Here is a 26,191-nt window from a genome sequence, read left to right on the forward strand (position 1 = left end):
TATGACATCCACTCAAGTCTGCAAACCAAATGAACACGACGCAACATTACCAATTACTATTGCAGGAGAGGGCGATAACGAATGAGATATGAAGAACAGTACCACCCTCTAGAAAGAAACCATGCATTTGGTAACTGTGGTCACATTATACAGCCCATATTATATATATATATATATATATATATATATATATATATATATATATATATATATATATATATATATATCTTGGCAACGAATTCAGTGTACTCGTATTTGTGGCGTCAAGGTAAAAGAGACGTCGGGTAGAGGTTTTACGACCTTTACTTGCAAAAGGTGTAGTGGCCAAAGTTGCGGATTTTCCAGGCAGGAGCACACTACGGGTTTTCCGCCTGTTACTGGGATGTGAACGCGTTGCTGTTGGCTGTACAAATGCCCGTTTGACGGATATTACATAGTGGGCAGCACCTGTGCACAGTTCTCCCAAAGGATTCATCCAAATGCCAAGTGAGAGGGTGCACCGTCGTGTCGCTACCATATTCGCCGTTGGGCGTTGAGTGGAACATGTTCCAATAATTCTGGCAGAGTAATGTAGCAAAATATTTATCGTAGGCTAATGGGGTACATAAGAAAGCGGAACAGAAACTACATCATAGTACTTTTCTGTGACAGAGCCTATGTATCAGTAATCCATTATATGTTATTCCTTACTAGGTTATAGATATCCGGAACTTAAATTAAAAGCCACTCTTACGTACTAATGTTAATCAGTCTGCAAAATTATTACATCCTAACATTCTTGTATTGGTGATATTCCCCATGTCTTTCTATCTTGTGCTAATCTTTTCACATCAGCATACATGATAAGAACATCTATGACTTGTCTTTCTTTAATTACAGTTTTGGTTGTGCTTTTATTAATTTGTACCTTTACTATACTGATCAGCGACGCGTTAACTAGTTCGGAGGGCATGACAGATCCATCTTTGTGCAGTACACTTCTTTCGTCGTCTACAGTTCTTCACTTGGTACCTTTTCTGCTGTAAAAATATAATATTGAACTTTCTTCTACAGCACTGCATTAACTCATTTGTTGAAGATTGGCTCTTTTGACGCAATTAGCCTACCTACGGTTTATTACTAGCGGCCTACCTTCACCAGGTATGAGAATGGTTTCTGGGCATCTACTACTGATTCGTCCTCAATGTTGATGGTAAACAAGATTCTATTCCTAATCAAACTACTGATTATCACATAGGCTTTTATAATACACGCTGTCTGCTCTGTTATAAAACATTTATAAGGCTCTATTACTTTCTGTAGTGTCACCTGGAAACTGGCATTCGTACTTGTTCCACTTCTACTGGTAATTCTTCCCTCGCAATCATTTTTTGACTTCATTTTTACGACATTCAAGTTTAATATCATGAATCTACCTTTTATGAACTCTCAACTAATTTCAATTTCAAAGATTATTGTTTGCTTGTTTTCTTCAATCTTTTATCCAATTTCATATCAAGCTTTCGATGATGATGAAGATGATGATGATGACGTTTGGTTTGTGGGGCTCTCAACTGCGAGGTCATCAGCGCCTGTACAAAGTCCCAAGTTTTAACAATCCTATTTTTACGCAGTCCAATATAGCCACTCTCAAGAATGATAATGATAGTGAAATGATGAGGACAACACAAACACCCAATCCCTGGGCAGAGAAAATCCCCAACGGCTGGGTACTGTTCTTCATACAACCGTCGAGCTTCATGCGCATTACTGTCGGCTAGTCCATAAACTAAAACAATATGTCGTTCTTCTTCAAACGAATACTGTGCCGCCATGTTTACTGTACAACTAAACCGCAGGTGACATGTGTGTTCTCCGCATCGTAGCTTACGTGTGAATGCCCCTGACGTAAGGTGGAGACAAACAGCAAGACCTATTCGATACGTGTGCGTATCACGTTGGGACGATTGTATGTGTCAACCGGCAATAATAGCGCTGCCCGTCAACCGACAAACGGCAACAGGGCAATCCCACGGCTAATTGGAGCGCGTGGCGCCAAATTAACGCAGTTTATAAATTGCGCATTGTCCATCTACACAACTGTAGTAATTTTGGTTCCTACTGGCATCAGCTATCCAGGGTTAAAATTTCGTGACACAGTTGTCTCCGCCCCGTATAAAGGTTTGTCAGGAATGACATGACCATGTGCAGAAGGTGCATTTCAGTTGTAAATGTTTTATTTGTGACAAAACTTTGTGAGATGAGCTACATTGTAGCCACTAATATGGCAACACAGGATAGTGTTCTAACTCCCAATGAACACGATTTGTAACAAATATCTTTGAAGACTTGGAGATGACAGGATTGTCTGTCGAAACAGGTTGTCGAAAACAAGACATTTATGTGATTACTGTTACCATCGAAATATTCATCTCATTTGTAGGCTCTTAGGACAAGCCAGAAAACGATCCATGCGTATTTTATGAAAACAGACTGCAAGAACATTTAACTGAGGAAGACCATGCAACGACAGATGAGAAGACAGAGCCAGCTGGATATCTTTTTCCTCTACTTTCAACACGCTAAGTCTTGTCTCTGCAGCAGCAGCATCCTCAATTCATCAGCTCCCTTCGTCTCCATGAACTGAGGACATCTTGTCTCACGTGATGATATTTTTTTTTAATACAATGTTGTCGGTCGTTGCGTCGTTTTGTTCCCAATGATCTTCCCTGCGACAATGTTTCAGAGAAAAATGTCGTGTCCAGGTGAGTGTTCAATGACTTTTGCTTTCCGATGGCCTATAGCTTACAATTGTTCTTTCTTTTCTCCAGTTTCATTCAAAGCCATCTCATTCGTATTTTTTTCAGTCGAGCTAGTTCTTCTAATTCTCCCCCTGAACAAAATTGCCTCACCTTCGAGGCGAGCACTCTCCGGTTTTGTTAACGTCCAGGTTCCTCATCCACATGCCAGGGCCCTCCACCGAGTGGTCTATAGAAATCTTTAATTGGTGTCAAAGCTGATGTGCTTATTTTAAAATGCAGTGCTGTCGTTCTTTTGATTTCCTTGAGACACCTATAGTTTCCTCCACGTAGGTTGTTATCTCTTGATTTAAAATCTTAAGCATTTCATTTTGACCTTTCTCTGGGTCTGTCGCTATTGCAGCGTCATCGACTGATCTGACGCTGTGAATTTCAATACCAGTAATCTGATTCCTGCCGTCAGTTCTTTCATTGTTTTTATTGCCTCCTCGACGAACATATTAAATAAGTAAGGTCATATAGGACACACCTTTATTACTATTCTTCTTACTTTTGCTTTTTTCGTGTTGCCATTAATATCCAGTTAGGTACTTTATATTCAAAATTTATAGCCTGTCCTTGAGGTGAGAATGGACTGGACACAGGATGTCTAATCTTAACTGGTGACGTGGAGGTTGCCCAGTGAAGGAATTTTGTCCGCAATGAGAACTGCACGTGGTCCTCCCTTCTAACAGTGAGAATTTTAAAATAGTGGATGGTACGAAAGTGTTCAACGGTATTAGTGAACAATAACGTTATTGGTCAGAACAGGATTGTGAGCAAGCCAATGGAATGTTTGGCAACAACCATGAACAAAGCTCTAGAGGGTGCAAAGACGTCACGTTGGAGGGACACTTGTGATCGAGACGGCATCAGCGTTATTTTCTGGTGGACGTCTCGCCCGGACATTCAGCGCCGGTAGCAACCGAAGACACGAACTGCGCACCGACACGCACCACCATCCCACAAGAGAAGAGACCAGTCGTCGACAGCACTCCCATTCGCTTCCTTTACGTTGCTAGGAGACGCCACTAACACTTTTCTCTGTGTCGATAACTGCCTGATGGCCGCAATGTTAATTGCACTACAGCTCTCATCTAAGTACGCCTGCCACGAATTAGCAACCGTGGGAACGACCCTGAGCTTTTGTGATCGATAATGGGCAAACTAATATTTCCTTTTATTGTGAAAAAATGTAATTTATAAACTTATATGAAGAACCGTAGTCGAAAGGCATTATTTGCTTCTACTGATAAATATTTACATCTTAAATTTTTTCTGATGGCGTTCCTAATCCTACTGTGCAATTTGAGATATTGTGCTTCATTTTAATTTAACGCATAAATAAATGCAGCACTTGAGTGCAATTTTATATACAGCGTGTTCGGAAATTCCCGTTACAAACTTCTAGGACTAGTAGAGGCCGGCCGGTTTGGCCGTGCGGTTCTAGGCGCTTCAGTTTGGAATCGCGAGGCCGCTGCGGTCGCAGGTTCGAATCCTGCCTCGGGCATGGATGTGTGTGATGTCCTTAGGTTAGTTAGGTTAGCGTAGTTCTGAATTCTAGGGGACTGATGACCTCAGATGTTAAGTCCCAAGAGCTATTTGAACATTTTTTTTTTTTTAGTAAAGGGAAGGAACCCATGTCCAGAAACGTAAAGTTTCTGTGCTACAGCCGAATGAAAACGTGTTCGCTATGCGAATGTAAGAGCGTAGTGATGGTAGGGAAGGCGGAATATGGTTTCGTCGGATTGGCTTATGTTATTTGACGTCCATCCTACGTCTCTGACCTAGTTCGAGCCACAGTCATGTGCGTGTGAGTGTTAAAGCAAAATGAGTGAGTACCCGTTTCCAGAAAACATCGGCTTGATCCATCTGTATGGCGAAGCTCACAGTAATAGAAAAGCTACTAGTGGCCTTTATCAAGATTTTTCTCTGCAACGCCCGACTCCATGACACAGCGTTTACGCCACCACTTCGAGAAAGGGTACCTTCATCTCAGCAGGAGCGACTGTGGTGCTCCATGAAGACACCACACTTCCGAATTGGAAGAGGTCGTACTGCTTCACGTTCAAGAGAACCCATTAACGAGCAGACCATCTTCTTTGGCTATTAACATGTTGTTGTTGTTGTGGTCTTCAGTCCTGAGACTGGTTTGCTGCAGGTCTCCATGCTACTCTATCCTGTGCAAGCTTTTTCATCTCCCAGTACCTACTGCAACCTACATCCTTCTGAATCTGCTTAGTGTATTCATCTCTTGGTCTCCCTCTACGATTTTTACTTTCCACGCTGCCCTCCAATACTAAGTTGGTGATCCCTTGAAGCCTCAGAACATGTCCTACCAACCGATCCCTTCTTCTGGTCAAGTTGTGCCACAAACTTCTCATCTCCCCAATCCTATTCAATACTTCCTCATTAGTTATGTGATCTACCCATCTAATCTTCAGCATTCTTCTGTAGCACCACATTTCGAAAGCTTCTATTCTCTTCTTGTCCAAACTATTTATCGTCCATGTTTCACTTCCATACATGGCTACACTCCATACGAATGCTTTCAGAAATGACTTCCTGACACTTAAATCAATACTGGATGTTAACAAATTTCTCTTCTTCAGAAACGATTTCCTTGCCATTGCCAGCCTACAGTTTGTATCCTCTCTACTTCGACCATCATCAGGTATTTTGCTCCCCAAATAGCAAAACTCCTTTACTACTTTAAGTGCCTCATTTCCTAATCTAATTCCCTCAGCATCACCCGACTTAATTAGACTACATTCCATTATCCTTGTTTTGCTTTTGTTGATGTTCATCTTATATCCTCCTTTCAAGACACTGTCCATTCCATTCAGCTGCTCTTCCAAGTCCTTTGCTGTCTCTGACAGAATTACCATGTCATCGGCGAACCTCAAAGTTTTTATTTCTTCTCCATGAATTTTAATACCTACTCCGAATTTTTCATTTGTTTCCTTTACTGCTTGCTCAATATACAGATTGAACAACATCGGGGAGAGTCTACAACCCTGTCTTACTCCCTTCCCAACCACTGCTTCCCTTTCATGTCCCTCGACTCTTATAACTGCCATCTGGTTTCTGCACAAATTGTAAATAGCCTTTCGCTCCCTGTATTTTACCCCTGCCACCTTTAGAATTTGCAAGAGAGTATTCCAGTCAACAAGGCCGTTTTGGTTATTGTTAAAAGGCCAGATCAGTCAATCATCCAGACTGTTGCCCTTGCAATTACTGAAAAGGCTGCTGCCCCTCTTCAGGAACCACACGTTTGTCTGGCCTCTCAACAGATACCCCTCAGTTGTGGTTGCACCTACGGTACGGCTATCTGTATCGCTGAGGCACGCAAGCCTCCCCACCAACGGCAAGGTCCTTGGTTCATGGGGGGGGGGGGGGGGGGGCTATTAACATGTGAAACAGTAAAACAAGCGGTCTACTGCGTGACGCCTAGTCAGTTACTTGTAAAAGTGGTCACGTTTCCAACATATTTTCAAATTGTTTTAGCATGGAAACGGTACGTTTTCGGGCATGGGTTACATCTCAAAATATTATCTGCTCACTCCTCTTTACAAGTCATAGAAATTTGTATCGGGATATTCCGAACACCTTGTATGTTGCATTGGCCTTAAAATGCCGTTCACTGCATAAATTGGCACCTGACGAGGGGCCCGTTTCGTCTGGAAGCGCCCGTTGCCCATTATTTTGTTTTTCTATATTTAGGAAACATTTGTCTACCTTTAACGTTAAGATTTGCGTAAATTTATGGAATGGCGCTGCAAGTTTTTACCAATGGACTCACGAACAGAATTAGTCAATTCGGTCCCGATTATAATAAGATGGATAATGCTTCTCAAGCCAGAATTGCGTATGATGTTCTAACCTCTCCACAAAAAATAATAATATAATAAATATTATAGATAGTGATTCTAATTTTACTGTAACCTCACCACGCGAAATTGTCTAAATAATATTAATGAATATGATTCTAATTCTAATGTAAGCTCGAAACAGAAAAATTCCTAAACCTCGTAATAAAAAATTAATTCAGTAACCTGGCAAATTTTGGACGACCGCAGTGCTGCGTCATGGCCCTGTAAGATCATTCTGAATAAAAAAGCAAAAATTCTTACCTCAATAAAGTCGCCAAGTATCTGCTCTTACAATAACTTTTTCCGGCACAGCTTTGTGCAATGCTGGCCGATAGATTTCTCATTTATGAAAGGAAGCAACTGATTTTTCTTTTGCCACAATCGGAATGATCATGGATTGGAGAAATTAGTAAATTCTTTAAATTGAGATGAATGCTTGTTAGAAATTAGTTTATATGACAAAAATTATTATTAGGACATTTTTTTAAAATATTTACATGGGAGTTCAGATACATTACTAGATATGCCCGAGGCTGCTTTTTACCTTTTACAATAATACTCAGGCTCCGGCATCGCTGCACCGCGACCGGGCCAGCCAACACGATACATTATACCAGACCAGAGCAGACTCCAGACAAGCGCAGACCAGCGCAGACTAGCGACAACTTACTGCTACAGTTACACAATTCGTACTGAGTCAACACCGCTCTCTGGTCAGCGATTCTCTTATACCTTGCATATCACAGGCAGCGCATGAGCAATACATCTGTATTACATCTGCTCGGACCTCTTACATAAAAGTACATCTGTATTACATCTGCTCGGACCTCTTGCATAAAATTACATCTTCTCAGACCTCTCACAATGTAACCTGCATGCCAGAGAAAAATGCAGCTACTTTGTCTAATACTACGCATAACGAAAGAATTTTAGTAACTTCCATTAATAATAAACTTAAAACAGCAAATGCTTTAACAACTAAATCCGATAAAGGTTGTTGTCTAGTCATTGCTTATATTTCTGAGTATATTTCTAAAACTGAAAAGTTCTTCAGTGAAAACAACATATCGGAGCTGCATGATGATCCGACTCCTAAGTTACAGAAAGAACTAAGATCAGCCATTAACAATGCAAAATTTCTTATAAAACCTTTCCAAAAGAAACTACTCATCAATATGAACTCTCAGCCCCCTAAACTTAGGCCCCAGTTCAAAATTCATAAACCTAATCATCCAATACGTCCAATCTCCAATAGCATGAACAGCGCCTATCACGATTTGGCCCGATTTCTACTCGAAACTTTGAAAAATCCTTCGTTTTCGAAAATAATTATTCAGTTCCTGACAGCCACGTTTTGGTCCGAAATATTAAAAACTTGGTATGCAGTTCAGACACCAAGCTTTTTTCCTTAGATATTAAAAATCTTTATACCAATGTCCCGATACATGAGACGCCCATCATTGTGGAAGAAAACTTTCGTCAATTTAAAAGAGATCTATCAGATGAACAGATTACCGACTTTATGAATCTCATTAATGTCGTTGTCAAGTACAACTACTTTGAATTCAACGGACAACTGTACTAGCAGTCTGACGGGCTCGCTATGGGCAACCCTTTAACCGGCATCCTTGCCGACATCTTTATCAATTCCTTAAACAAAAATCTGTTTAACCGTGTCTCGGCCGCTTCACTAGGTATCCTTTCTTACACAAGATACGTTGATGATATTCTAGTCATCTATAACGGACCCGCCGATGGAACTGATCATATATTTAAACTTTTTAACGACCTCCATGAAAAAATTTCTTTTATTATTGAACTCGAAAACGAAAACCGCTAATTACATTATTTAGACTTGACGCATACAATAGAAGACAATAACATTACTTTCAATATTTTTCGTAAAGAAACGTATACTGACCAAATCGTGTCTGCTTCCTTTTGTCACCCACAGTCCCAAAAAATGGCCTTTTTTCACTCTGCTATCCACCAAACCACCTCCACATCACTTTCAACAGAAAAGTTTAATGAGGAGATTAATTTACTTAAAACCATAGGAGCCAATAATGAATATACGCCTAACACCGTGGACGATACCCTAAAAGAGAAAACTGCAAGAACTACCACGCTCAACATCTCATGCACTGAAAGTAACCCAAAAGAACGTTTTTCTATTCCTTTCAATGGACCCATTTCCTATCAGATTCAGCGCATGCTTCGCAACAAATACAACTGAAATGTTGCCTTCCCTACTAATAATAATCTAAAGAGAAACTTCATTCATAATTTGAAATCCATTCGCTCTCCTACAGAAAGTTCTGGCGTTTATAAGATCACCTGCCATACCGGCTCCTTCTATTATATAGGGGAAACTAGACGTGCTTTCACCATCAGATATAAAGAACATCTTTTGAGAAAGAACGGCACCAGTCCCCTAAATTCATCCTTACCCGAACATCTCTTAATTACTGGACACGTGCCTAAAGCAATAGGCGATAACAATATTCTGCATACCGAAAAGAAGGGGCGTAGGTTAGATGTCCTAGAGGAATTAGAGATTTTCAAACATCTCACTCGTTATGATGGCCTCATTCTCAACGAACAGCTACAGCTGCGAAATAAAAACTTTTTTGACTGTATAAAGCCATTGCTTGATCTTTGATTCAGATTTCCTCATGCAGTTTACCGAAATGTTGTTCTCCTGTCACATCTTTGCTGTTTTCTTGTATGTCATAACTAACGTTTTTTACGTTACAAAATGTATCTCAGTTTAAAGCGGATAAATATGTAACTTCATCCTGTTATTATTAATGCTTACGTTATGCCTGAATCAGCTGCATCACAATTTCATGTGTCTAATTTTGAATGTACATTAGCCTAGTTGTTTCTGCGGCTACTAGATGGTGCTCGTAGCAACACCATGTTTACTTGCCCACACTTTCTAAAGTGGGCACCTCAGTCTCGTTGCAACCCTTGTTCACAGTACGAGCAGCCCTTAGCGGCTCGCCATCTCACAGCTGTTCATAAAGTCGCCTTTCCGGCTTTGATCTTTTTTAATATGTGACTTGTAAGTACTGCATCTTTTCCAGTCTATACAAACTTTAATTTTATTAATGTTATATATACCTAATATGTTTTAGAACAGTTAGTGTAATTCTGTAGACGACGCTCATAGTAGCGTCGAAACCAGGTCAATTTTGACTTAATATTTGTGGCCGAGGGCTTATTTTTTCCAGTATAATTCTGACACGGTCACTGAACCTTAGCAGCTATGTTCAAAGTTTTAAAGTAGTTCTCCATTTTCAATATTTTCATCTGAACCTCAAATTTCAGTACCACTGTACAGGTCTTCGATATTATCTATCTATCTGCAACTCTCATGTCCTGCCTCATATAGCTACTTCCCACTTTTATCTCTGTGTTACTCTTGATTCTCTTCTTGTGTTGAAACAGTTTCATTTGGAGTAAGGTTCTTACTGTTTCCTGTATTTAAAATCATTTATTTCTTTAATTTTTCCCATATACTTTTCCTTCTCCGAAGGGCACATTGTTGTTATCTTGTTTCTTATTGATTTACATCGATCAAGGTTTATTTTCTGTTATTTTTTTAGTCTGTTCCTTTTTCTCAGTGAGATGCTATATTTATGCAGTCATCCAAGGCTTCTTAGGTAGTAACTTCCTTATTCCTAATGCGACTGTAGCTGCATTTGTTATTTTCCACTTGGCAACTTCCCAAATCCTTTCTTTTCAGTCTGATTGAATTGTTGCAAGCCTGAATTACTATACAACCTCTGCATCGTTCACTTTATATATTGTCCACTTCTTTAGTTATTTCAGCTGATGTTTCTTAAATATGTTACTGCACTTTGCTGAAAAATGGTCATCATATAAATTTTCACCAGGATAACTGTGACTACGTATAACTCGATTGCTGTACCTCTGCTTCACTCTTATACAGTAGTTGGTCAACAATATGGAAACACATTCGACAAATGCGCGCTTCACCGTAAATGCAGACTATAGCCAAGCCTGCAGGCTACACTCTTTTGTCTCACTATGAACGTTGCCGTACAAAGCCTTCAGTATGTTGCAAGTGTCAGCCGTTGGCAGAACAGTGTTCAGTGTAGTTGTGAGTGTATTATGTTGGAGTTCAGTTAATGCGAATGTGGCAAATTGTTGCCTCTCATACGGTGGGTGCTTCCATAACCAAGATGGCGAAAGTGTTTGCTGTTTCTAGAGGTACCATTACGAAGATTTATAACGCATGTGGCGGAAGCATAAAAACACGATCTGCTAACTCACAATATGGACGAAAGTGGGTACTGAGAAATTGATACGCCACAGTCCGCCTTTATAAGGAAAGACAAGGAAGGCCTGAGCAAACGAGGATAGAACATCATTCGTTAATGCGTACAATATATGAAGATCACAAAATTCCACGTAGCTCAATAAATTTAAAAGGATGGCCCCCAAGACCAAAGGGTACAGTCACCAGTTTCTAAATTAAGTGTACTACAAGGCATTGATATGGATATGGTGAAACTTACCAAATATTCTTTACATCAATGAGCATCTGAGAGTAAAATTATACAGGGTGATTCAAAAAGAATACCACAACTTTAGGAATTTAAAACTCTGCAACGACAAAAGGCAGAGCTAAGCACTATCTGTCGGCGAATTAAGGGAGCTATAAAGTTTCATGTAGTTGTACATTTGTTCGCTTGAGGCGCTGTTGACTAGGCGTCAGCGTCAATTGATGCTAAGATGGCGACCGCTCAACAGAAAGCTTTTTGTGTTATTGAGTACGGCAGAAGTGAATCGACGACAGTTGTTCAGCGTGCATTTCGAACGAAGTATGGTGTTAAACCTCCTGATAGGTGGTGTATTAAACGTTGGTATAAACAGTTTACAGAGAATGGGTGTTTGTGCAAAGGGAAAAGTTCTGGACGGCCGACAACGAGTGATGAAAATGTAGCACGCATCCAGCAAGCATTTGTTCGCAGCCCAGGAAAATCGACTCGCAGAGCTAGCAGAGAGCTGCAGATTCCACAATCAACTGTATGGAGAGTCCTACGAAAAAGGTTAGTTATGAAACCTGAACGTCATCCACCCGAGGCGATGGATCGGCCGCCAGACAGCCCGTGACAGAGCACTTCATCACTAGCCTCCAAGAATCCCTGATCTTACACCCTGTGATTTTTTCTTATGGGGGTATGTTAAGGATATGGTGTTTCGGCCACCTCTCCCAGCCACCATTGATGATTTGAAACGAGAAATAACAGCAGCTATCCAAACTGTTACGCCTGATATGCTACAGAGAGTGTGGAACGAGTTGGAGTATCGGGTTGATATTGCTCGAGTGTCTGGAGGGGGCCATATTGAACATCTCTGAACTTGTTTTTGAGTGAAAAAAAACCTTTTTAAATACTCTTTGTAATGATGTATAACAGAAGGTTATATTATGTTTCTTTCATTAAATACACATTTTTAAAGTTGTGGTATTCTTTTTGAATCACGTATAGGCTTCAAATAAAATCAGACAACTCTCAAAAAGTTTTAGCAGTGTATGGAGTAATGTTCACAAACTCACAGTAACACCCAACTGAACTATAAATGAGCACATTGAGTAACATTTAAATCTATTTAATGAATGTTTTAAGAAATGACTTATACAACTATTGTAATAAGGAATGTGAAACTTTTACATATACAACTGCAATAAGAAATATGAACGTGAAACTTTTACGTATACATCAACTGCAATAAGTTTTCAGAAAACATTCGGTGCAACCTTTTGGTTCTACAGTGGTTTAACCATGTGGTAGATCCCGTGACACTCAACAGGAACGCCACCCAGTAGCCCAAATTAACTGGTTCTAAAACAAACACAATAAAATTACCATGCACCATATAGCGTGGCAGCTAATAGCTGAATCTCACGCTCTGAGGATTAGATTGTAGTATTAGCTGCACCCCTTCTTTCAATAACACTCTGTTTTACTATATAATGAAGTACAAATAGAAAAATCTTGATATCAGATGATATAACAGAGAGCTACAATAAGTTAACATAATTTTTCTTAATTTACAAGAAGCATAATTACTCTTTTGTTTTAACACCAGCATGCCGATCTTAAATAGACAATTACATTAATAGTAAGAGACCCGGACTGCACCAGCTCCATAAGGCTGGGTGTAATAACGCAGATGGAGCGTTAAAAGTCACATTAAGCTTTATGCTGTTCACAACGGCAAAATTTACTGAATGTCAGATTGCATGCATTTATCCGTTTGTCTCACCAAAGGACCAACGCGATGAAGAGCAAGCATGTTATTAGAATGAAGTTTTACCAAGGGAGGCAGGACGTTGTCAATGAAATCAAATGATTTAGATAGCAAGCTGATAATTATCGGGTATCGGGTTCTCTCAGAGGTCCATTAGTTAACGATCATTACCCCAGTTAGTGCACCTTGCAAGACACTCGGCTGGTGTAACGTGTCGTAACTACAGTTGCAGTAGAGATGCTGCTCTGCTAAATGTAAGCAACAGCTACAAGTTTCTCACTGGGTACTAAAGGAGAGACTTAAGCATAAAGCCTGCGGTTCCGCGGCGGCACGTAGAGATGAATTCTGGAACAGACGGCGGTTTGCAGCACCAGACCTTAGACTGCGGTGAAAAAGTCCCACTTCCCGCGATACCCCTAACTATGGCGGAATGCGGGCCACACTCCTGCTGTTGAAAACACAACCAACACCGGACCGCGAAATACTCCGCACATCCCACGAGGCCTTTACCTAGACACCACTTGCCTCCTCGGTGGACTGTCCGAAGGAGAGATAGATAGATAGAGAAGAGAGAGAGAGACAGAGAGAGAGAATGAGCGAGCGAGATCGCCAGAGACCTCTTAGATGACGCTCGTTGACGTCCTCTAGGCCACCACCAACTCGCGCTATGGTCGATACACGACACGGCTCAGTCATCATGACATGTTTGCTGAAGGGGGTTTCACGAAAATTATGGCGACAGCAGTGAAAGTTACTGCTAAAGAGAATGTCGCAATGAATGCAAGTCATTTGGCCGGATGAGTCTTGTTGACTGACAGAATTTACGTAATAAGTGTGCGACATGGTAAAGACTCGGCAAAGATTTAGGGAGCCATATCAACGTAAGTTATTTCATGGGTCGTATTGGTACTCTGCAAAGTTGCATTACTGCCAAGGATTATGTGACCATTTCGGCTTATTAGGTTCATGTCATGGCACAGTGTTTGTTCCACAACGGTTATGCTGTGTGCCAAGAGGGCAGGATCCCTTTCCACACAGCTCGCATCGTTCAGTACTGGTTTTGTGAACACGAGACTGAATTTTCGCATCTGCCCTGGACACAACAGCCAGCAGATCTTAGTATCGTTGAGTCTTTCCACTCTAATTCAGAGAAAAGGGTAATTGACTAATATCCATCTCCACCATTGTTAGCTGAAATTGCTACTCTTTTGCAATCTCAAGGTGTGCCGTGAGCAGACGACAAGAATGGCTAATGGGACAGAACAGACGTCAGAGGACAACCTCTGGCTACCTGGCGTACATCATGTTTGTAAAGCTTATCCAGGCAATCTCTGGCGGGGTAGGCGTTTACTTCCCTAGCTGACGGTGGCTAGTTAGTCCGTTGGGCAGTATTTACATCCAAACTCCTAAGAGACATCTAGAATGTAAGAAATTGCAGTGAGAATAACGGATCACATCCTTTTGATAGATAATGTTTTTTTTTAATGTAGAATGTGCAGAAGGTTCATGTGAAAAAGTGTCGCTCTAGACAGAATTGCAGGAAAACTTAAATCTAGCAAGACGCAGCCCAATGAAACACCGCTGAAAGATACACAAGTAAACAAGTTGCTAAGTGCCAGACTTTTTGGAGAATATGTTATCAATAACGAGCTGCATGCTGAGCTAAACTGTTTAAACGCGTTGTAACGTTTTGGAACATTGTAGATATAGATGATGAAACTTCTTATTTAAATGAGTGTGTTATGTTCTTAAATTGCTGAATGACTGAGGCCCACAATATTTTACCGAAACGTACTTTGACTGCTCAAAAAAAAAAATGAACTGACTTCAAATAATTAATTCAAAAAATGGCCTTGACTCAAAAGAAATCCTAACAATAACCTACACATTTCATTAAGCACTTACCTCACAAAAATCTTCATTACACGAACTACTGCAATACAGCGAGCGTCAGTACTGCCAGATAAATAAAAGATTCTAACTAGTAAAGGACTAACTACTAATAGGCAAGTGGTTAGCAAAGGAAAAATTTTGTTTCAAACTAAATAATGCATTTTTTTACCTTAATAATGTTACATCCAGTTCAGACACGACTGTAAATCATCATTGACATCTAGTACAAAGATATATAAGCATGAATAATATTCAATCTCCAAGTCGGACATGTTCAGAGCGTTAGCCTACGCTAACACTTTAGACCTCTGCCCTCCATCAATGCCAACTGCTCACATGTAACATCCATCACTGCTGGCTGTTCACCTCCAACTGCCCAACAGTACTTCCATCACTACTGGCTACTAACCTCCAACTGCCCAACACTATTGGCGATTAACTTCCAACAACGAGTCCAGGCAGCGACAAAGTCTCTTACAAAGAAAGCTCAGTCAGAGATCCAATGCAAAGCGCTACACAGCGCTGCCAACACAGAAGCAGCCCATTTACGTAGCCCCCCTGCTCCCCACCAAAAATTTTGGTAATTAATTTGGGCAGTGGCCAGGATCAATTTGTTAAAATTTTTTATATTAACAATATCAAATAGATCAATTGCACACAATTATTAATACACTGTTGGTCAAAAGCAAATATTGTCCTTACAGTCCCTAAAGACAGTCCTAATCACATATCACAGTAGCAGTCTATGACAGTTTTATGCAAAAAGTCTGAGCAGTAAAAGAAAATGCACACGCAAGTAGTGGATCTCCATGCAGTCTTAAAGAAGTTTTGTTCTCCCAACGGAAACACAGTGCTGACTCTTGACATGAAGACTAGTAATGGGCCACAACAGAGCAAACCCACAGCAGAGTCTGTCAAGTCTTGAAGAATATTGGTAGAATTAGTAGGTCACCACAGAGCAGACCTGCAATATTTCTTATAGAGATTATGTTAATAGTGGACCACCAAGGGTTCAGACCCACTGTAGTCCTTGTAGAGATTGTCAGCAGCCACCCATTGCGACTGTGCAAGTGCACAATCACAATCGAAGACTCTTGTAGATAATAAAGCTTATCCAAAAACCACCACTTGTGCACTCACTAATTTCTTTTGCAATGTCCTTAAAACGAGCAATACTGTTATTCAATTCCTTGCTGAATTATCAACAAATGTCCAAACACTGACACAGTCTTTTACCCTCTGAGATTTTACACATACAGTACGACCAACAGAAATGTGTGCAGTAAAATAATTCCTTGCTATTTACTTAATTTGAAAAACTGGTGTCTACACAATTTACAATTTTACAGCATAAGAATACAATTACAAAGGTACAGAAAACATCATTAAAAAACATGATAAATCAGGTAACATTTATAGTAATACAGGCTTTAGAAAGAAATAGAAATGGGTATTTCAGGAATTGTGACATAAGTAAAAAAGGAAAAATTAGAATATCCATCGAAATATTAACTTGTCACATAAGCATTAAAAGAGAGCGGAACAGAATAAATAATATCTAAAAAAATTTCCAAAGTAAAGAATATGTTACGTATGAGGCTAACAGTTTTCCTCATCATAGTAAATGCAGCTTAGTACTACAAGAGAAAAATTCAATTACTCTTATCAGGTAGATACATAGAGAGAGGAAAAATAGAGATACACACAGGTACACATAACACATAGTGGAATAACACAACAGGAAAGGACAGGGTTAGTTTTCAGTGTAACATTTGGTACTACAGTACTTGTGATACTTCATTTCCAATCAAAACTTCGTTTTCCCACAGACCTTTTCTTTTATTTCAACATTTGTTCCCACAAAGAAAAGTCCTATCTAAGCATGACTTCTGTATTTACTTTCAAATATTTCTTACCTCACCATTTATTTTCCATTATCTTACCTCATCATTTGTTTCCAAGGATATCTTACCTAAACCTGTTGTCCCTAAGCCCTACTTATCAGTTCAATTCCGCTTTCAAAACAACAATTTCTCAATATACAATACTCTTTTGGCCAACTTTTTTTCCTTATAGTTTCTAGATACATCTTTTCACAACGCATCACAATTCATTTTCTTATATAGCATACCCCCTCTTAAACTAACTTCAAGATACTGTGCTCAGATACATAAACTAGAGAACGAGGCAATGCAGCAGCACAAAAAAGTTAACACAAACAGCAAAATTGCGAATTGGCAAAGCAAGCAGCAGTATATCTAAATTAGCAAAGCAAAAGCCACATTACAACTAATATAATGCAATATGCAGCAAACAAGAAAAAAAATCAGTGGTAAAACTGGTTTATAAGAGCAGTACAAAGTATAATTCAGTAGGACAATGCCTGGCAAATAGCAGCAGCAAATGGAAAAACTTATATCTAAATATGACGAAGTACAAGCAAAAAAAAAAAAAAATATTACAGTAAAGATAGCAATGCAGATAATGGAATGTCTATTTGCATCTTACTGTCTATGTCACATCTTAACACTAAAGTGATGCACCACAACGATCTATACTACCAAATAAATACCAAGTCCTTGAAAAGGAAATTACGTTACAGATAACTACAATGGAATGAAATGTATCTGCGAAAATCTTCTCTGTATCCTAGTAGTTCTAGAATATTTCTAAAAATATTCCAAGTACGAAAAATAATCACTCAAATGCGTGTCATGTAGTGCTAAACTGTGCTTCTCGCTGTAAGATAATTTCTGTCATTGGCTAACAGTAAAAATGTGCCAAGTGTCGTAGTTATCGTCGTTCATAAGCAAAGTTCTCCAGAAGTCAGTGTACTTACCTTGTCATATACAAAAGTAAAAATGCTATGTGTATTGATGCCGTAGTTAGTAGGTACATTACAGTGACCAAGAAAGTACTATACTGTAACCTATTGTTGTGTTACGAAAAATACCTATCTCACTGCAGCTATGTCACAAGAGTCATGACGAAAATATGGTTTACTTTTGAGAAGAACGCAGAAAACTGCACAGACATGAAACAAATGCAGCGAAAAACTAATAAAGACAGTGTCACTCGTTAGTAGCGTCGCCTTATAATCATCTAGCGGTCAAACAAACCTTAAAAAGTATACAGCGTTCAAGGGATGAAATATCGCATCCAAATACTGAATTTAAACGATTGTGGAATGAGTTAGCTAAAACGAGACAAGAAATCACAGAATGTCAGCGTAGAGGAAATTCTTTAGACGCAAATACTTTATTAGAAGATCAACAATTGCACAGTAGCATGAAATCTGTTGAAGCATTTTACAATGTTTAAACCTGAAGCAGATTTACAACAAACATACTTCTTACGAGTCTTTTCGAGATCTTTATCTCAAAAATGGAAAGATTCTTGGAAAATACATTTTGCATTAAGTTGTCTAGTAGCGGATGCTGCGGAGTGGGGGAATGGTCACTCGGAAGAATTTACTTCATGAAAGGTTTTTCATGAGAAACTTAGTCGTAAATTCTCTTCACAAACGATACAAAAAAAAAATTGCTTTAGAATAACTCGATCCAAAGCACTACAATAGTTCCGGGGGAAGTTTCAAAAAGTATATTGAGTGGCATATAATACGATCTAAGTATTTAGAAAGCACACCGTGTAACCTCCCCCTCACTTACCGACCTTAATGACAGTGAAAAATGAAACCGCGTGTACCTAATGGGAGTTTTGGAAAAGCAATCGTCACCGAAGTTAACCTGTCGGTAAAGAGGGAGGAAAGGGTTACATCTAAATGAAAGGAAATGTGCTAATGAAACTGGTGGAAATTAATTTTGAAATGGGGTAAAGTTAATAAAGAAGGTAAATGTGCAGCCGTTACGTTAACAATTAACTAGCGGTAATTAGGTATTTGAGATTTGGGGGAAATCACGGTCGCCAGTCCTAAGGACAATTACTATAGTAACTGAAAAAGAAAGGTTATTACACATATAATTAACACTAGAAGCGTGGCAACTGAAGGTTGACACGTGTAGTGTGAAAACTGAAAGTTTGTCAGAAGTAATAAATTTCGCTACACTCTGACTTAATTTAGCAAAAGAATTAATAAAACCGGAAAATCGAAAGTTAATTTAGTGACTGAAGTTAATAGTTAGCTTTCTTTCTGAAGCACATCGAAATCCAGTAAAATACGGTTAGTCTTGGACTACCTCAACAATCATTTCAAAAGCAACTTGACTCTACGCAATTTAGAAACAAGAGATTTAACTTTGAACTTGAATTAAATGATTCTGAACAATTAACAATAGTAAAATTTAGTACGTACCAAGCTGAGCTGCAGTCACAGGTAACTAAAATACGGTAACAAAACTCGCACTCTTAATTTGTGCTTGTGCAATCTAAATATTGTAGCCAGCTGAACTTTGAAATTAAAGCAGTGAAATCGAATGATGCTGGCGTTTGAATTTCAACGACCCTCGGGCTCATTTCGGAAAAGGAAGGGACTCTGCTTGGCAATGCAATCGGGACAATGAGCAACAAAGGTTCATGCTAAGTTGCTGTAATTTTGCGAGGCAAATGGAACAATTTGAAAAGCTGAGGTCTGCCATACAGTTCTGAAACTTTACGTGCTTTTAGTCTTCCTTGTTGGTTGATTGAAGGTTTGAAGCCGTCGGTCGAGGTGGTGGCGGCAGTCACTCATTGTCGGCCGTCGCTGTTGCAGAAGCTGGATGTTGGCGCGCCTTCTTCTCGACACGGTCACCAGGCGAAACGGGCTGTTGATGTGCGCCAGCTAATGCTTCCCGTCCGCGACACCATGTCAGAAACTATCATCGCGAGTCGAGCGCAATTACATGCTGCCAAACCCCGAAAGCGCGGCAACTCGCGGGAGCGTCACACAACACACCTGCTCCACTCGCTACTCCAGCCAGACCCCGACTGTGCTCTGCCCGCGCTCCACGCGGCAGAGTTAACACTACCAAAGATCCTACACACTTTGAGTCTTCACACGACCTATCGATGTAATCGTTCGATAGCAGTTTTCCCTAGGCAAGACCCAGCGTAAAAATACAAATAATATTTACGAAACAAACCAATTATACATCAACATAAATGCATAAATATATATATACAAATAGTAAAACAATTACAATATGTAAAGACACAGAAATGTCATATATTCAGGTAACAAAAATAAGGAAAACAAATTATAGTACAATAGATGGAAATAGGAGGATATGCCTTTCCGGCGTTACACGTGCCCCACATTGTCTGAGGATGTTCGTGTAACGTAAACAGACTCAGAAAATGTCCAAAAAAAAAAGAAACAGCGGAAATGCATATGCTCAAAACATCAACAAAATTTAGCATTCGCCTAATTAACCATAAACCAATATTTAGACGATAATAATTGAGTGGAGACACTTCTAATCTTATTCCACTCTGTCATCTTGATCAAAATAAAACAGGTTGACAACATATTAAAATTCATAGAAAACATAGAAAATGGTTTAGCTATTCTAAAAATCTAAATTCCTAGCAGTATCAAGAAATGGAATACTATTTACAAAATTAATCAGATTACATGGTCATAGAAAACAGGTATATCAAAATACGCAAATAAATAATTAATTAGACTACACATTTTACATAACCTTTTCATAATTAATATTCTCGTCACGAGAATCTACTTAACGCTAAACAAGAAAATAATATTCAGTAGATCGAAAAAAACATAAATATTGACAGCAGAATTCTTTCAGCTGTCCAGGAAGAAAAACAATACCGCCTTCCGTACTCGCAAGTACAAAGAATGCCGACAGCGGCACAAGAGCCAACAGCGGCACAAGAGCCGACAGCGGCTCGCCTCGCCAGTATTGTTGCGCCCGCGTGTGCGGCACGCTTGATCTCACTCGCCCTTGTGACGGCGTTTCCAGAACGTCCGTTTCACTGAATTCTTTAGGAAAAACTCACTCCCGAGTAATCTCAAGGAGTCCCTTAATACTATCACAGTGGATAACTCAACACTGTCCATCATCACACGCATGTACTAGCCTGAAACTTAAAACAGCGTCTAAGTACATCGGCAATGACTAGTAAAACACATATTCATGAAATCTTACAGCTAGTTACAAAATCATATTTACGTTGCTTAATCTACTGTGACTCAGCTGAAAACTTAAATTAGCAGCTTGGATTTTTCAATTGATAAATAATCACTCTCTCTTAAATCATTTAGTCAAAATTAATTACTTATTAATTACAACTTCTTTAATGTCCTCTTGGTCAGTCAAAAGCATGGCAATCTAGCAAACCTTAAATCTTGCACTCTATATTTACATATTGTACAAATTACCCATTGTGTGGTATTAATCGATCCTAGGTTGGTACAATTTCAAGTCTACAATATTCCGTAAGCATTTGTGTGAGGTATACCAATGACTTTATATGGTCCATTATAAACAAACTTAAATTTAGAGATTTCATGGTCTATCTCGCTCGATTTCTCATGAGCTTTTACAAGTACTAAGTCTCCGATTGCAAACTTAGCAAAACGCGCTTTAGCGTCATGACGACGTATGTGAGCATCGGCTTTTAGCTTCATTACTTCTCGCAAACGATCCTTTTTCACACCAATACTAATGTTAATCCGTGGAGGGAATTTGATTATCTCTTCCACTAAACTTTCTACACTTTTGTCAATGCCGAAATTCCTCATGTTACGGCAGTTTAAACTCATTCCTACGTCAATGTTATCCGGCCAGTTAACAATGTGTATAGGCTGGTATTGCCTATGCACACCGTCTCCTGCCTCGTCAAAACCAACTACCATTGTTTTATCTAGTGACACACACGTCAAAGTTTTGCTTTCGCAGTTAATCACTGCACGGTACTTTAATAGCTAATCTAACCTGATAATTACTTCCGTAGTTAAGTCTGGCACGACGACAAACTCTTGTTCAAATCGTGCCCCACATATCTCGAAGTTGACAAAAATCTGTTTTGTGACCGGTTTACTGGCCTTCCCAGTAGCACCGATAATTTTCACTCCTGTTACTGGCCTAACTACGATGCCAGGTCTGTCTTCCAGTAACTCAAAAATTTTCCCAGATACAACACTCAATTCTGCACCAGTGTCAATCAACACGTTTAGTTGTAGGTCGTGCATATTAACAGACACTACTATCTGTCTACAGTTGTCCTCGACTGTTTCTTTATTTTCCCACAGTAAATCCTCGTCTATATCCAGGTCATTCCAGAAAAAACCATCCGGCTTTGATCTTAAATCCGGTTTATCTGGCGGCTTTTTCAGCCTCTGTTCACATACAGTTTTAATTTCAACACGTTTGTCCTGAGGCTTAGTCTGTAGCGTCGCCTCCAATACCGAAACCTTTTCCTGTAACTCGTCAACTAGTGAGTGTTGCTTTGCTATCAATTCACTAATTGTCACCTTCGTTGATTCCTCTTTAATCAGATTGATCTCATCTGCCAATCTACCTGGGGACATGTGCCCAGTAGTATCTGCAATTACTTCCTCTGGATCTGCGCAACCCACACTGCTATCGTCTGACCGTATAACGTCAGCTCTAACCTCATACACACTGTAATCTACGTGGTTTTCTACCAATCGTGTCCGGCTATCACTAAAATTTTCGTAATCTTTCTCCTTAATACTCTCGCAACGTTTAAACTGGAGGTTTGCGTCGGATGGGTCGGCTACTTCTATCACTATAACTTTCGGTAAAGTCTGCCGGTTAGGGCCAGAACTTTCCGTTACTACTTCAACATCTAACTCCTGCGGGACGAAACACGACGAATCTTGCTCGTGCTCCCCATGAACATCAACTATTTCTGGTAAAGTCTGCCGGTTAGGGCCAGAACTTTCCATCACTTCACATATACTATCTACCTGCGGGACGAGACGCGGCAAATCCTGCCCGCGCTCCCTATAAACACTCCTCCCGTACAGGCCCCTATAATCTCTTAGTTCGTCGTATAAGCGACCGAACTGCCTTAACCAGACCTCATCCCTCTCTGCATCCCCTCGCTCGATGACGGACGTTTTATCCGACATCTGATCTTCTCTCAACAATTGCGAATCATTCTTAAACTCAATCTCCAGTTCCGCTGTGGGTATTACAGCTGCCACTTTATAATCGATTTCCGGAACACTACTTAAATTGTTCTCACTGACAGTGAATGTATTTTCTGCTGCCATGTATACAGCTGATTTACTACTTGTGGGCGCACTCCTTTCTCCTAACACTGGCACACTCTCCCGCCGTTGATTATTCCATACGGAATTTTCATAACGACGACACCTGGGTTTTCTCCTGTTATTGGGCCGCCAAAATTTCTCCACGCCCGGTCGGCCCCTCACCGGCGCGGCTAATGGTTTCCCTGTCTCGTCCCAGCAGATACGCTCCCCGGATACTGCTGAGGCGGCTGGTCACACCCTCTGGCGTTATTACTATTCTGTAAAGCCCGTATCACGTTAGTATGATACTGGTTTCTGTCATTCCTGTTATCATTTGCATTGTACCGATTGTTATTACGGCCCGAACCATTATTGTTATTGCTGCGGTATGCATTATTCCCGTGGTTATCGTTGTTGTGGTTGCTGTGGTACCCGTTGTTGTTACCACGGCCTCTGCCACTGTCGCGATTATTGCGCCAATAGTCCTCGTCCTCAACTCTTCCCAGGAAATCATTGATTGTCCTGTGATTGCTCCCTACGTAGCGTTTTGTATCATCTGGAAGCTTTTTGTAGAGTTCCCAGACTATTTCGGATTCCGAGCGGCGGTCACGCAAATATTCCAACTTGCGGATCCAGCCCTCACAAAACTCCTTCATCGAACCGCGCGAATTCGCATCGAAAGGCCTCGATACGACAAATTCGCGCCAGACACTTTGCTGTTTTTGCTCTGACCAGTATTCAGCCAGAAACAAATTTTTAAATTCGTCAAAAGTCAGGTTCGTAATGTTGAGGTTTAAGCCCCAACGCTTGGCATCACCAGCCAACACATCAATAATCGCATTAATTTGTCTCTCATCAGTCCATGATCTGGGTAAAACTCTTTCACAATTTTTAATGAAATCCGTCGGGTGTATACCGCCTTTTTTCAAGGGGTCGAACCGCTCCTCTTTCGTCAACAACTCCGAACTACGTGCACAGATTGGCACATAGCTCTGTTTTTCGTCAAGTTTCCTTTCTAATTCCGACACCCTCGTAATCACTTGGCAAGTGGTTGTCGCAAGCGTTTCCACTTCCCTCTTTTTCTCTTCGCAGGTGTTAGCCTGCTTCGTCACTTTGGCATCTACTTCGGATACTAAAGCCTTTAAAGTTTCCACCTTCTGTTGATCCTCTTTTCTCACTAATTGAATTTGTTCCGTCACCTTATTCTCGATGATCGGAGCAACTGCGTCTCCTATACTTTTCTCGATTCTGCTAATTTCGGAATCAAAACGAGTATTTATGCTCGCAATTTCCGCCTGAACGCCTATCATTTCCTGTTTAAGATTACCGATTTCGGTATTAATTACAACAATATCTTCTTTGATTTTATCAACTTTTGTGTTAACAACTCCAACATTGTTGTTAACAACGTTGATAGCTTTGTTCTGATTGTCTAGCATCCGTTCAAATTTTTCAGACTGAGCTTCTTGCTTGACCGATTGACTCTTGATTTCGTTAATCAAAACGTTCAATAAATCAGTTAAATTCCCGGAAACTACCGGTTTTACTTCCGTAGCGGCTTCCTCTTTAATTGTCCCCCCGTATTCGTCATCAAGGGATTCGCATTTGATTTTCACTTCCGACTCCGAAACATTTCCTAAAGTGTGGAATTCCATTTCTGCTCTTTGTTGCGTTTCGGCGGTCGCGTCTTTCATGCTAGCCGCCTGTCCCTGAACAATGGGTACCGCGGTGCGCGTTTCCCACTGTTCGACCGATTGTTCCGTATCTAAGTCTACCAAATTTTGGTAATTGTTGCCTTCACTCATTTTAATAATTTTCAATATAAATGCAAAATCTCAACTCTAATTAGGATTCCTCACACGAATATTCTCGCTGACGTATCGACCATTTCGTAACCAGTACTTTGTTACGAGATTTGTACAATGCAAAATTCGTGTCCAGAACAACCTCAAATTTGTAGATTGTCCAGTCACCAGGTCGCCACGTGTAACCTCCCCCTCACTTACCGACCTTAATGACAGTGAAAAATGAAACCGCGTGTACCTAATGGGAGTTTTGGAAAAGCAATCGTCACCGAAGTTAACCTGTCGGTAAAGAGGGAGGAAAGGGTTACATCTAAATGAAAGGAAATGTGCTAATGAAACTGGTGGAAATTAATTTTGAAAAGGGGTAAAGTTAATAAAGAAGGTAAATGTGCAGCCGTTACGTTAACAATTAACTAGCGGTAATTAGGTATTTGAGATTTGGGGGAAATCACGGTCGCCAGTCCTAAGGACAATTACTATAGTAACTGAAAAAGAAAGGTTATTACACATATAATTAACACTAGAAGCGTGGCAACTGAAGGTTGACACGTGTAGTGTGAAAACTGAAAGTTTGTCAGAAGTAATAAATTTCGCTACACTCTGACTTAATTTAGCAAAAGAATTAATAAAACCGGAAAATCGAAAGTTAATTTAGTGACTGAAGTTAATAGTTAGCTTTCTTTCTGAAGCACATCGAAATCCAGTAAAATACGGTTAGTCTTGGACTACCTCAACAATCATTTCAAAAGCAACTTGACTCTACGCAATTTAGAAACAAGAGATTTAACTTTGAACTTGAATTAAATGATTCTGAACAATTAACAATAGTAAAATTTAGTACGTACCAAGCTGAGCTGCAGTCACAGGTAACTAAAATATGGTAACAAACCTCGCACTCTTAATTTGTGCTTGTGCAATCTAAATATTGTAGCCAGTTGAACTTTGAAATTAAAGCAGTGAAATCGAATGATGCTGGCGTTTGAATTTCAACGACCCTCGGGCTCATTTCGGAAAAGGAAGGGACCCTGCTTGGCAATGCAATCGGGACAATGAGCAACAAAGGTTCATGCTAAGTTGCTGTAATTTTGCGAGGCAAATGGAACAATTTGAAAAGCTGAGGTCTGCCATACAGTTCTGAAACTTTACGTGCTTTTAGTCTTCCTTGTTGGTTGATTGAAGGTTTGAAGCCGTCGGTCGAGGTGGTGGCGGCAGTCACTCATTGTCGGCCGTCGCTGTTGCAGAAGCTGGATGTTGGCGCGCCTTCTTCTCGACACGGTCACCAGGCGAAACGGGCTGTTGATGTGCGCCAGCTAATGCTTCCCGTCCGCGACACCATGTCAGAAACTATCATCGCGAGTCGAGCGCAATTACATGCTG

The sequence above is a fragment of the Schistocerca piceifrons genome, chromosome 3 (genome assembly GCF_021461385.2).
Source record: "Schistocerca piceifrons isolate TAMUIC-IGC-003096 chromosome 3, iqSchPice1.1, whole genome shotgun sequence".
Taxonomy (NCBI): domain Eukaryota; kingdom Metazoa; phylum Arthropoda; class Insecta; order Orthoptera; family Acrididae; genus Schistocerca; species Schistocerca piceifrons.